Here is a 13,831-nt window from a genome sequence, read left to right as displayed (position 1 = left end):
TAATTCTCTTCAAATCTACTCCTTACACAGCTGTAAGAATGATCTATCTAAAATGTAAATCTTTCTTCACACTGTTCCAAATCCTCAAAAGCTCCTTCTAAAAGGAAGGCCCTCAGCCTGGTGTACAAGCTCTTCATGTTCTGTCTGCCAAACTCTCTAACTTAGTCACAAGGCACTCTCCAATAAGCTTCTTGCGGTTCTCTCTTGCCCCTGTCCCTTTGCACCCATACACATGCCTCTCATGCCTTTTACAGGGGTGTCTCCTTTCCCTCAACTGCATCCGCCCTCTTCATCTTCCTCTAGCTAGTACATTCCAATTCTTTCTGAGTAGGTCTATGGCGGTGTCTCCTTCACCCAGTATGCAACATGATTCCAACCTATCTTTTAAATTGTAATTCTCAAAAAAAAAATTGTAATTCTCATTTCCCTCCTCTACTAAATGGAAATATAGTCCTCCATTCATATGGCTCTTGGAAAAATTAAATGAATTTAGACATGTAAAGTGCTTATAAAATAATACCCAACATATGGGAACTGCTCAAAAGATGTTAGGTATTATTATCGTTATTATTAGCTAATTATATCTTACATTTCTGGCCAGCTGGAAAAATTCTGGAAAATGTCCTGCCTCAGTATATTTGCATATGTTCATTTTTGCATGGGATTCTCTATCCCAGTTTCTATCTAGATCCATTCTCCCTATTCTTCAAATTCTGTTGTCAGTTCCACAGATTCTCGAAAGAGGACATCTAAAATGGATTAAATGTTTGTGTACTACCCAAATGTGTATGTTGAATGCTCAAATTGATATGGTAGGAAGTGGGGACTTTGAGAGTGATTAGGTCGTGTGGATGGAGTTCATGAATGGGATTAGTGTCCTTAGGAAGAGACCCGAGAGAGCTAGATTGCCCTTCTCGCCGAGTGAGGACTCTGTGAAAAGGAGTCGTCTATGAACCAGAAGATGTGCCTCATCAGATCAGAATCTGCCTGTGCCGTGATTTAGACTTCCTGGCTTCTAAGGCTTCAAGAAATAGATGTTGTTTATAAGTCATGCTATCTCCGTTATAGCAGCCCAAACAGACTAAGCATATTTCTTCTCCTGACTTTAGACCCTCATGTCTTTGTTGTACACCCTCTTGGAATCTGGACATTTTTTTAAATACTAGTTTGTTTGAATGTGTCTTGTTTATGGAATCCTTGAGGGTAAGGATTACATCATATATTTTTTTCACTTTAAGTTCTAACTTTCAGCCTTGCTTGGAGTAAGCTGATATTCAGTGCCGTTAATTAGACTCAAGAAAAAAGAATTACTTTGTCAGCTATTTTGATATTATTAAGCCAAGACAAATGTGTGTTAAATTTGGCATTTAGTTTTATTATATTATGTCATATATTTATTAATATATTTTACAAGATATACCCAATGCTTTGTTTTATATGTATTACATGTGAAACACTAACTTTCATTTCTAGTGTTGATTTTGTCATGTTAATACCTACTTTTATCTTGTTTCTTTTCAATTATCCTTGCTTAAACTCTTTTCAAATTAATGCAAACGGAAGCTATTATACACACTGTCCCCCAAAGCACCTTAAATAAAAATTTTAAAATACATATTCATACTTGTTAATTTATAACTTATTTTGAATCTAAGATTTATTTCATGACTATTCAATTGGTGCCTGATATGGGATAACACTGGGGCTACAAGGATTAACAAGACATAATCTTCATCCTCAAGAAGTTTGGCATCTACTAGGTAGAGAGGGAGGAGTCAGTGGGGGAAACAGATAAAGAGATAGAAGAGCTCAAAAGGGTGATCTTATTTTTAGCCAAGAGGAACAGTAAAGGATTTATTGGGGGACATGACATTTGGGCTGGGTCTTGCAGGATAAGTTTGGTTTGATTTGGTAAACATTCGTTATTCCAGAGTAAAGAAGGAAGCAGAAGAGTTGTCCAGTGAAGGTAACAATGTACATATACCGTGGTGGGAAAGCAGAGTGATATGCACATACAGGGGAAAGAGTTTGGTTGAAATGTCCTGTGAGCTAAGGGGAAGAATAAGAAAGGTAGTGGAGCCTGGTGTCGACGTCTTGAAATATTCTGCTTTGTTCTGTAGGTGATGTGAAGCCATTAAAAGGTCTAGGGTGATCAAACTGAGTTAAAGGAAATTGCATGGGAGGGTGGGGGGAGAACCACTGAAGCGAATGGGTTAGTAAAAGCATCTGACCTCAAATACTTTCTCCGTAAATGTTTAAAGAAAATCTAATTTGGATGTGGATATATTTGCTTTTACACTGGCAATCCTATTTCATAAGCTTGAGGTTACTTTTTAGGTGAGCATTTTCAATCACTCCCATCCCAACCAGGAATCACTCCAGTGAATGACCCTGGAGCGACAGCTCCACAAACCAATTATAGTACTCTGGGGATTTCTGCACAGAGTCTGTGTCACTCTAATTTCAATTAACATCTTTCTTAATTAGAAAGAAGTACAGAGGTACAGAGGCTAATGCTTTTAATTCATTGCCCCTTATTTAGCTTTCTGTCCATTTGATACATAAGATCACATAGATGGAAATTTGGAGAGCCAAATTCATGGAGAACCTGATTAGGACAACAAAAAGTTAGGTCAGAAAAATTATATACAATTTATAGTTTATTGCAGCATCCACATTTGTCTTGAAGAAATTGTGTGCTTGTGTTTCAGAAGCTATATCAGTGGTCTCTATATGTCAAACTGTAATGGACAATGCTCTAATTAAGCCAACATCATACCTAAGAATTAGGTCCCTAATTCAGTTTCCAATACAAAAATCTGTAGCATAGTTACCTGTAAAACAACAAAACACCAAAATGAAACGAGTTTTCTTTCATTGTGTCAATTGTACTTTGAGACACTTAGTTAGGCCATTGGAGGTATCAGTGTATATACTGAGAATATTACTTCGGCCAAGTAGAAGAAGACCCTGATTCACTACGACCATCCCAGCCTTCTGGTCTTTTCAGAAAACTGGATAACCTGTCCTTAACTTGATAGCTCGGGTGATAAAAGGTCAAGGGCAAATCATTGCTTCCTGAACTTAAAACTAACTATACTCAAATAAGAAAGGAAATGCCTGTTATGAAAATGGTAAGACAAAAGCAACTCAAAAGGGCTTTTATACTATAGTGAAGTCAACACTGTGTAATATTCAGTAGAGATGATAATAGAGAAAATCCCACCAGAAGTATTTATGGGCATTAAACACAGCTATCTGGAGGTAGGAGTCCCTAAGCAAGGGCTTTATGTCATCTTTCTTTAATTAAAGAGGATGAATACTTTCATTTAATTTTAAAAGAACCTGTGAAATGCTTTCATCATTTCATACACATTGTGATGAGCCTAACTTGATTAATGGAAAGTGGGTTTTCCCTGTATTAGGTCAATAAAAATAGCTTCCATTTATTGAATGTTTATAAATGCTTTGCGTAAATTATCTTATTTTTTCCCCAAGCTTATGGGTTGATATAATTACATTCATTTTACAGGTGAGGAAGCTGTGGCTAAAGATGTTCAAACACGTTTCCCAAATTATAAGCAGTTAAATGAGTTAGTGTTTGGATCCAGGTTAGTATGAATTCAAAATTTGAACTATTTCCAATATTGTAATTACTGTGATGCATTATCTTAGGATCTTCTGTGGGATGGTATTTTAAAGTGTACCTGAAATCTACATTGGCATTGGTTTTGGCTGCATCTTCAGCAATATCTTATTAATCGGGATCTTTTAATACTGAATTTGTGAGGTTCACAGGCATAATATCTTGATGCAAACTGAATTAAGAAAGGTTTAGTTTGTAAATTTCAGGTGACTTTTTCAGATCCCTAATTTGGTGAATGTAACTGTCAGTTAGAAATGAAGCAAAACCATGAATTGAAAGAGTTCTACTTGCTTTTTAGTCTGATTAACTTAGCTATCTTCCTTTCCTTATACTACTCTTGTTTCTGTTCACAAAGTAGTATAATTGTGAATTGCCCCTTATATTTAGGACAATCTTTATGTAGCATGGTTCAGCCATTTAGAATTCAAATGAAGCTTAGTACCATAGTTTAAATAAATACTTTACTTTAGACTGAGGTCTATGGTCTGAGTTTGTGTGTCCCTTCAAAATGAATATGTTGAAATCCTAACATCCAAAGAAAAAGTATGAGTAAGTGAATCCTCTGGGAGGTTCTTAGCTATGGAAGTAGAACCTTTCATGAATTGGATTAATGTCCTTATAAAAAGATCCCAGAGAATCCCTGGCCTCCATGTGAGGACACTGTGAGAAATCTTCCATCAGGAAAAGGGAGCTCACCTGACCATGCTGGCACCATGATCTCAGACTTCCAGCCTCCAAAACTGTGAGATTCCAAATTTCTGTTGTTTTATAAACTTCTCAGTCTGTGGTATTTTGCAGTTGCAGCCCAAATGGACTGAGACCCTGAAATCTCAAAAGTTTTCAAGCATGAAGACCTGCTTTTTCCTCTTATCTCCTTACCTGAATGCATTTCAGTAGGTCTAGTATTTTTCAGCTCTGAGTCATGCCTCCTTAGCTCACCATATACCCTGAATATCAACTAGCGCCAAGGGCTACTTCTTGGGTTTGTCCTGTCAATTTCTAATTTAGGAAAATGGGATGCAGTAACTTCCTTGTACTATTTATACACATTCAATACTTCTACACCTTTAAGCCCTCAGGGACATTCAAGGAAACTTCACACTTTTGTGTCATTCTCTGCTCAGATTCAAGGCCATCATAATTACAATTAAATTTGCATTTTAGACCCTTGTATAAGAGGATGTCACTTCTTGGAAATGCTACTGGATGATAAAGTAAAGCAAGAATCATCCTCTGCTCTGTATACACTTAATTAGGAATTCTAGTTAATTACTCATTATGTCTCTTTACATTTCTGGAAATTTATAGAGAAAATCTTCCCCCTTTGTGTAAAAAAAAAAAATCCCTTCAGCACAGGAAAGCTTTTCTTTTTCATACAATCAGATCCTTAACTGACCTTTGTTAAAAATACTTTTCTATCTTGATGTTTTCTTTTACTTTTCTGTTGGTAAAAAAAAAAAAAAAACCTGTCTGAAGAGAGGCAAATTTTATAGTGAGGCACACTAAAAGCACAGTATGGATGAAAATAAACTATTTGTTTTATTTTTTAAATTCAACAAACACTTGTATGTTAAGTGCCTTAAAATATTAGCTTATTTAATCCTTAGAGTAAGACTGTGAGGCCGAATTCTATTATTATCCTGTTTTATAGATGTGACTACATCTGCAGCCATTATTAGATATTAAATAATATCATTATATGGGAAATGATAAAATGTTCAAATTCTGTATATGGGTTTGAAGTAAAATGTTGATCACCAGCTTCTTTTGAAAAGCTGTTATTTCTCTCTGTGGCAGTTCTCTTAGACTTAATCTCAGTGGTGAGTCAAATCTGTGTTAGAAGCAGCTTCTTCAAGAATTCTAATGGACAAACTCCCGAACGAAGTTAATTCTGAAGATGAACTTAGTGTATTAAATTCTGCACCACAGTGAGCCCATTATAGTGAAGCCCCAACATGGGTCCTTTTTATAGTTAGAGTAGCAAATTAAAGGAGATTTCATTTGGTTTTGAGCCATTCCCCAATTTAATTGTTCACATTTATATAATAGGTGGTAGCATAACCTATTGGAAAGGATAGCCAAAAGCAATTGAGTTCTATTTGTTCCTCAACAGGCTGTGTGATTTTAGGTAAATCCCTTTATCGTTTTCTGATTTTTGTTTTCTTTTCAGTGAAACAGGAATAATGCTGCTTTTCTTTCCCTACCTGTCTCTTAGGAATAGTCTATGATAAAACCTCCAAACAGCTCTCGCTCATGAGAAGAGGCACAGCTGTGTGCTCCCTTTTCTTTTCTTCTCTTTCAGCTTATGTTAGACTACTTGTAATATTATCCACTATTCTTGCCTAAGTGACATTTTGTGATTTTGATGGACAAGAGCCCTTGCGCAGTTTGTCAAATGTCCTATTACAAAAGCCTTTGATAAAAGCAGGATTTTAACACTTTTCTGATGATAGAAAGTTGCTCCTTGAGATTATACTTGTTTTGATGTAGTGGGCATAGAGGTTAACTTCTTTATTTTTTATGGAAATATATATTCAGTACTGCAATGAATGATAGGAAGGAAAATGGGTGAACATTGAAGTAGAATTTTAAAACCCTGACTTTTACTTCCTGCTTTACCATTTATAGGCCTCTGCCCTGTGATACATTATTTAAAGTAACTGAGATTTTGTTTCCTCATCTATTAAATGAAGCTACTACTATCTCATCTGCTTTTGAAAACTATAGATGCCATTTGTCTTATTGATTTTTATCAACAAATTGATGGTGATATTTAGGCGTGAAACTAGATAAAGGGGTGATGGTAACCTGTTCTGGTTTTGCATGAGCAATGAGGCTGTTAGTCTTTTTAATTTAAACGATGTTGTAGAAAGTTGCCTCTGCACCTTTCCTTAGGAAACCCGGAATTATCAAAGGGAACTTATTTGTGCTATAACAAAAATATCCAAATATTTTTTTCTGGGCTTTCTCTAAAAGCTTTATTTGAGTTGGACTCCGCAGATTTTCTTCAAAGCCTTTTGAAATCATGTAGAGAACGCTCATAGTGTTTACTGTGAGCCGAGGTCAAAATAGCATCGAGCTCCTTCCTACTCAACTACTCTTCTCCCTCTACACATGTCTAAATTGGATTTGCCATCTTTCCTCCAAAAATGCTTCCTTCCTTCTTCAGAAGTTCCTGTTTCATACTCATTATAGGGTGGAAACCAGAGTCATCATGAAATTCTTCCTGTGAGCTTATTCTTTCTTCCTCTTTGCTTATAATCTATAAACCTTTAAAAACCACTGGTTTCTTCTTTCTCTTATTACTTACACATATATATTACATATATATTTCTTTTCAAAATTTTGAATGGATATGAGGAGTAATGTGTCTTGGGTAAGATGCTATGGAGTGGGAGAATCAAAGCCACTGAAATGACCATCGATAGTATAGCCTAAAGTCAGTGCTAATCATAACAAAAAGAATAAGTATTTTATTTTTAAAAACAGATTTGAAGAACAGATTTGGAAAAGAGTAGTAGCATTCTGCTTAAGTATTTACTAATTGACATGGAAATTAGAGCAAATCAAGAATGCTAGTATAAACATTCACCAATGTAAGACAAGCAGTATGTAATATGACATGTTATTTAATAACAAACTTAATGACTACAATCTGTTGATAGTTTTTGATTGTCTTGTGTGTGTTCGTGTTGTGTTGTATGTCTGCTCGTGTGGGGTAGATACTACGGTACGATATACTATTATCATGGGTATAAGAAAATGAGCTAACCTATATTAAATATTCTTCTAAATGATTTCCCAGATATACTCTTATTTAAACTTTATAATAATTTCATGCAGGAGGTACTATTATTATGCCCATTTTACAAACAGCCATGACTAAGGCAAAGAGCAGTTATTTGCCCAGCGTTACAAATATCTAATAAGCTTCAAAGCTAGGATTCTGATCCAGGATGTCCCAATTTAGAGCCTAAAGTCAGCCTCAACATGCTTCTCTTGCACCTCATGAGAATTTCATCATGATCCTTGATAATAGTAATGCTATGAGCCAGTCAGGAAGAATCATCAACAACAGAGTCTAGAATATAACTCTATTATCAGGGAAGTAATATATGCTTGGCCAATACACTTTGCCTGTTTATTGACATTTTCAAAATTAAATTCAACTGTGGATGAGTGGTTGATGAAAGGTCACTGCATGGGAAGTAGATGACTAGAGAAGGGAGAGCTGCCCAGAGCTATGTATGTGAAGGAATCTGGGAATTGAGGAAGGGTAGAAATGGGTTTTATCACAGAGTCTGCCTTAAGGGTTGATTCCTTAGCAGGTTCAGAGAGATCTATGATTGACCCTTGGGGAGAAATTTAAAGAGTGGTTTCTTAGTCTACTAGAAAATCTGTGACCTATTATGGCTGTTTTATAAGATACGTATATATACAGGACAGTGGTTTTCAACTGGGGGCAATTTCACCTCACCCCTGGGTAGCATCTGGCAGTGTCTGGAGACATTTTTAATTGTCATGACTGGTGAGAGGAGGTACTACTGGGATCTAGAAAGTAGAGTTCAGGGATGCTGCTAAACATTTGACAATTCACGAGACAGGATCCACAACCCCCCAGCCAACAAAAAATGTTATGTTTCAAAAAGTCAATAGTGCCACTATTGAGAAACCCTGATACAGAGGACTAGGTCCTCATCCTGTCATCATATAGACTTTAGCAAATGTTGTTTAACACAGCATAAATTCATAATTTGTAACCAGAAGCACTATAATCCATAAGGTCCTAGCAGTAATAGTCATGGTAAACCACCTGATGCATCTTTATCTTCTTTTAGAAGAGTCTGGAAGAAATCTGGGACATTACTTATATGGAGGTATCAGTGGAGCAGTCTCTGGTGACTTTTAAAAATAGTAAGAAAAGAAGTAGAAGGAAGATGAGAGATTCTTCTTTCCTCCTTCCCCTCATTTCATCGAAGTCTGTCCTTCCTCCCTTTCCCCCCTTTCCTCCCTCTCTTCCTTCCATTCATCTATCCATCCTTTGTCCTTTCAATCAAAACAGTTGTGCATCTCTTATGTATTAGGTGATCTGTATAGATAAAAACACCAAAACGTCAAAATGGAATAAAAATGATACTTTATGGTATCTGTTCATCTATTTGCAACATGATAGTGGTGAAACCAAGTGTATGAATAACATATACCTATGGGTCAAACAAATCTGCTCAAGAAAAGACAGAAACACTTTGCCTCATATCCCCACAGCCAATATATGTGAGCTCTCAGAAATTTGTACAATAACAAGGGAGAACCAAATAAGATTGCAGATATTTCTGTGCAAATCAATCATCTTTAATAGAAAAAGTCCAACCCTATAGTCCATGTCCTACTGACTAATCACTGGGATTATACTTAGACTGAAAAAGAAGACTTTTAATTAGGAAATAATTCCAACAGGAAATACAGATATTGACAGTAGATTCTCTACTTGGGAGATTGGGGGAGGGGCTCTGAATTCAATAGGTGTATTTTTCACAAAATTTTCCTAAACAATGAAAAGTGGCCTTCTATGTATATCTCTTTTTAGAAAACAAAATCTGTAAATTGTGTTTGTAAATTTTTAGTAATTATCCTCCTAGAATATTCTGCTAAAACCAAAAGGAATAGTCAAAGCTCCAGAAGAATCAGTAAGAAAAAAGAACAAAGGCAAATATTTCAGCAAAGAAAATTCAAAGCAAACACTGAAACAAATGAGGTTACAGACAATGGCATGAATGTTAATGAACATAAGGCCATATAGTGGAAATCTGCTAAATGCGTAGTTGAGGGAATTGAGAGGACATTTCCCTAACAGTTTGTTCCTGTTGCTTATAATTTTAAAAAAGGTATTGCAGGATGGCCCAATTCAGTCCCAACATCATATTATGCAGATGCGTTACAATTCCCTACTGAAGTTCTGTGGAAGAATCGAGTCTAATTTAGCACAGTTGTTTCACACGATATCATCAAGATCGGTAAATGAATACCCAAAGCATGTGTGAAAGGCTGAGAAGTGATTGCAGTTTTGTAACCAAGAGCTAACTATTCTTTGGAGGTTCATAAATTTGTGAGAAGGGGAAAAGAAATTATATACAACAACAACAAAACTCACACAACAGTTAACTTTTAGACATTTACCTTCAAATTCAAAATGCATTTTCTTTACATTTTTATTTATAATGATGAAACCAGAAAGCTTTACAGTTTTTAATTAAGGGAACTCCTCACCTCAGAAGTCCTGTTTATGTTAGGCTGAGAAGGAAGACATGTTGGCACTCTTAAGGCATAGCTGGTATGACAAGTCATGGAGGTAGGCTTATTGTCAAACATCCGGTCCCCAAAGTAGGCATGCACTTATATCTCAGTTCTCTCAAGTGCAGAAAGGATGTTCATGGATGATCTATTGCAATACTCTACTCAACATTAACCCTTTCCACAGAGAGAGAACAGTATTTGTTTATGTGCTTATTAATTTATCCCTTCAATGGAGATTTATGGGATGTCTATTATGAACAATGTGGTGTGTCTACTATTTGAAATGTATAGTCAAATTGGGAAGATAAACATGAAACTAATGAACAATCATACATACAATTGGATAAGAACTAAAAACTTTGTAGAGCCTGAAGCACCTATGACAGAATGAACTCTTGTCTAGAAGAATGAGGAAAATTTAAGGATGTATTTACAAAAAAGGGATGGATAAGAAGATGTATAAAAGAGCAGTAATATTTTCCTAGACATAAGGTAAGTGTGAATGCTATGCTGCTTCTTTCATAAGACCACCTAATCCATCCACATGTCAGATACTAGCTAATTTTTTTTTTTTAAAGATGAGTTATAAATACCCACAAGCATCTTGTTAGTTACCCTGGAATCCATCACCACTTGTGAACTTTATCATTGTCAGGCTACAATATCCTCATCAACTTATTCTGGATTTTGTGACAGACTTGTTGTTGTCTATGTAGACCCTATTCTGGCTTGCTGTTCTCTCTGAAATCCTTTTTTGATTCTCTAAACACCAAACCACTGCTAGTAGTGATTTGCCTGGCATAAAGGGCAGACCACTCCTACTCCTCCTGAGAAAAGAAAGATTTACCAGAGTATCTAGAAGGGCACTGAGAAGTGATGAGTTGTTGGTGTTTCCAAGGAATTGATTTTTTTTTGGTATGGAGCATAAAACATATGTGGGTCAGATGAAACTGGAAATACAAAATTAGTTCTTCTTTGCCATCTACAGATTAATTTTTTTTAAAAATGTGGCTGGTAGAGATCTACTGAACAACATTAAGTAAGGGAGAAAATGGATTAGATTTGTATGTTAGAAAATGACACAATGGACAAATAGAAGAGGGGTTGCTGATATAAAGCAGTCAAAGCAGTACCAAAGAAGAATGGATGGGTTTCAAGAGTTATTAAAAAGCAGTATCTCGGGGCTTGATTTCTTTTCTGTCCCATTTATTGACCACTTTTCTTATTCCCATGTTAGCAAAGAGCAGAGGATGATTGCCAGATTTTTACCTTGAAATAAATAAAAAAAAAAAGCCAATGATTATTGGCATTGTGGCATGCATCACACTCAGTGCCTTACTTGCACCATCTAATCTAATCATCTAACAACTTGATAAGTTAACAACTTGATGAATAGTTGTTCTTATTAATGCTGTTTTGTAGTTGAGGAAACAAGGGAGGTCCGTGCAAGGAATCTTGAGAAGGAACACATTTTCTGCGGTGGGTATGGGAAGAGGGATAAGAGAATGGGTAAAATTAAGGAGAGAATCTTTGGGAAGAAAAAGAGGCTCAGGACAGAATCCTGGGATAAACAACAGCATTTGTGGGGGTGGGCATGAAGAGGGGCCCAGCAGAGGACTTATAAGTTCTCAGACATCTAGAAGGAGAATGGGAAGAAAACAGGAAAGAGTTTTGGGGGAAAAAAAAAAAAAGAATGGCTTGCTAGGCAGTGCCCCAGACTGTGAGAGGTCAGGTTATTTGAGGATGAAAGGAGCCTTGAATTTGGCCTTTAGAAGCTTGTTCTATGCACTGTTAGCAGGGTGGTGGGGTAGCAAACTGAGGACAAAGGATAAGGAGTGAATTGAGTGGAACTAGTTCGTAGCCGCCTGAAGGGAGGAGATACTGAGGAAATCAGTGATGAGGAGGAGATGCACAGGTCGATAACCAGAAGACAAAGAGATTAGAGACATTTCGTTTTTTTCTTAAGATAGAAAAGAGATTCATCATTTTGTTTATATAGAAAGGCTGAGGGGAAGGAGCCACTGAAGATGGTGAAGAGGAGCATAATTGAGAGAATGTCTTAGAGGATGTTGGAGGAGACGGGTCAAAGGTATAAAGTAGGGCAGAAGGAAGGACACCTTGTTCCTTGACCCTGGTTTCCAGGGTTCAGACACAGGTTTGAAACACGGGTAGTGTGAAGGAGAGGAAATGTGAAGAGACATCTGAGGGGTTGGGGAAGTTAGACATAGAAAAGCTTTTCATGCTATTCCTAATGTAGAACTGGGGCAGGCTGTAAAGTTTTATATATTTTTTTCATAAAGAAAAATAAATAAATGTAGTACATCTGCAGTATGACTTTGTACTAAAATGAACCTCACTATGGTGCCTTCTTCAAAATTAACAGATAGAGGCATAAAGTGTTACAGAAAGTAGTTTCATTTAATTTACTGTATTTCATTTGTTTAACATGGCATTTGCAATTGATGTTCCTTTTGGTGTGATAACTATCTACAAATTGCCGTGCTTTCTTCCTCAGAAATTCACTGTTTTTGAAAAGAGTTTGCAGATTAAATTAGACTTGTATTTTTAAAACTGTATATTTGTGAACATAAAACATAAAACATACAAATCTATGTATTACACCAGTACATTTATCTAACCTCCCTCTCTCTCTCTCGCTATATATATCAAATTAAATATAGTTGACCCCTGACAACATGGATGTGAACTGCATGGTCCACTTACATGTGGATTGTTATTTGGATAAATAATGTACAATACTGTAAATGTATTTTCTCTTATGATTTTCTTAATACTTTTTTCTAGCTTCCTTTATTGTAAGAATACAGTACTAATATGTATGTTGTACGTCATATGTTTTAACTGACTGTTAGGTTTTCAGTAAAGCCTTCTGGTCAATAGTAGGCTATTAGTAGTTAAGTTTTGGGGGGAATCAAAAGTTATATGCAGATTTCTGACTGCATGGGTGTTGACATCCTAACCCCCTGCATTGTTCAAGGGTCAATTTTAGTTTTAAACAACAGCAACAAAAATAAAGCAAATGAAAGCAAAAGGAATAGAGGATAAAATAGCATTAACATTCAAAAGAAAGTGAAAGATTTTAGATTCTTATATGGTATAAAGGGTTCATTTCAACTTCTTGTCTCTCCCTAGGAAAGGAGCATTTTCTTATAATAAGACTTATTAATAGAATATCTCAATGACATTTGGGAAGAAATTCAATTCCCAAACATATAATTGCACCACCGAGGATGAGAAAAAAAAATCAACATTTTTTACCCTAAAAAAATGTTACTTTTAGAATTGAATGAAATACTAGAAAAATTAAGGTATTTTTACACAGAGCATGCCAGTAGGAGTTGCTTACATATATACCAATTAAAATTTAGTTATTATTATCCAGTCATTTCCTGGCCAGAATGCTAAGCCAAGATATATTTAAATGAAACAAAAAGTAATCTTTTATCTATATCCATAAACATGTATTTTGGTAAGGAACTGAATATTTCCTTCTGGCAAAAATTTATTATGGGAAAAGAATAATTATTTAAATATGACTCAGAGCCTACCTGCTTTCAGTTTGGTAAAAAGTTTGGTCTTTTTTTTTAATATTTTATTTATTAATGAGAGACACACAGAGAGATGCAGAGACATAGGCAGAGGGAAAAGCAGGCTCCTGATGTGGGACTTGATTCCAGAACTGTGAGATCATGACCTGAGCTGAAGTCAGATGCTCAACCACTGAGCCACCCAGGTGCCCCAAAAGTTTGCTCTTATGTTCTGTTTTCTGGATGTTTTTAAGACACTCTGACATTGGGAATAGGTAGGTCCTTCTCAAAAGGTTCTCAAGATTTTAAGATCTAGATCAAATCTTAAGAGACTATTTGTGTT

This window comes from Vulpes lagopus, chromosome 3 (genome assembly GCF_018345385.1).
Source record: "Vulpes lagopus strain Blue_001 chromosome 3, ASM1834538v1, whole genome shotgun sequence".
NCBI lineage: Eukaryota > Metazoa > Chordata > Mammalia > Carnivora > Canidae > Vulpes > Vulpes lagopus.
This window is presented reverse-complemented; position numbering follows the sequence as displayed.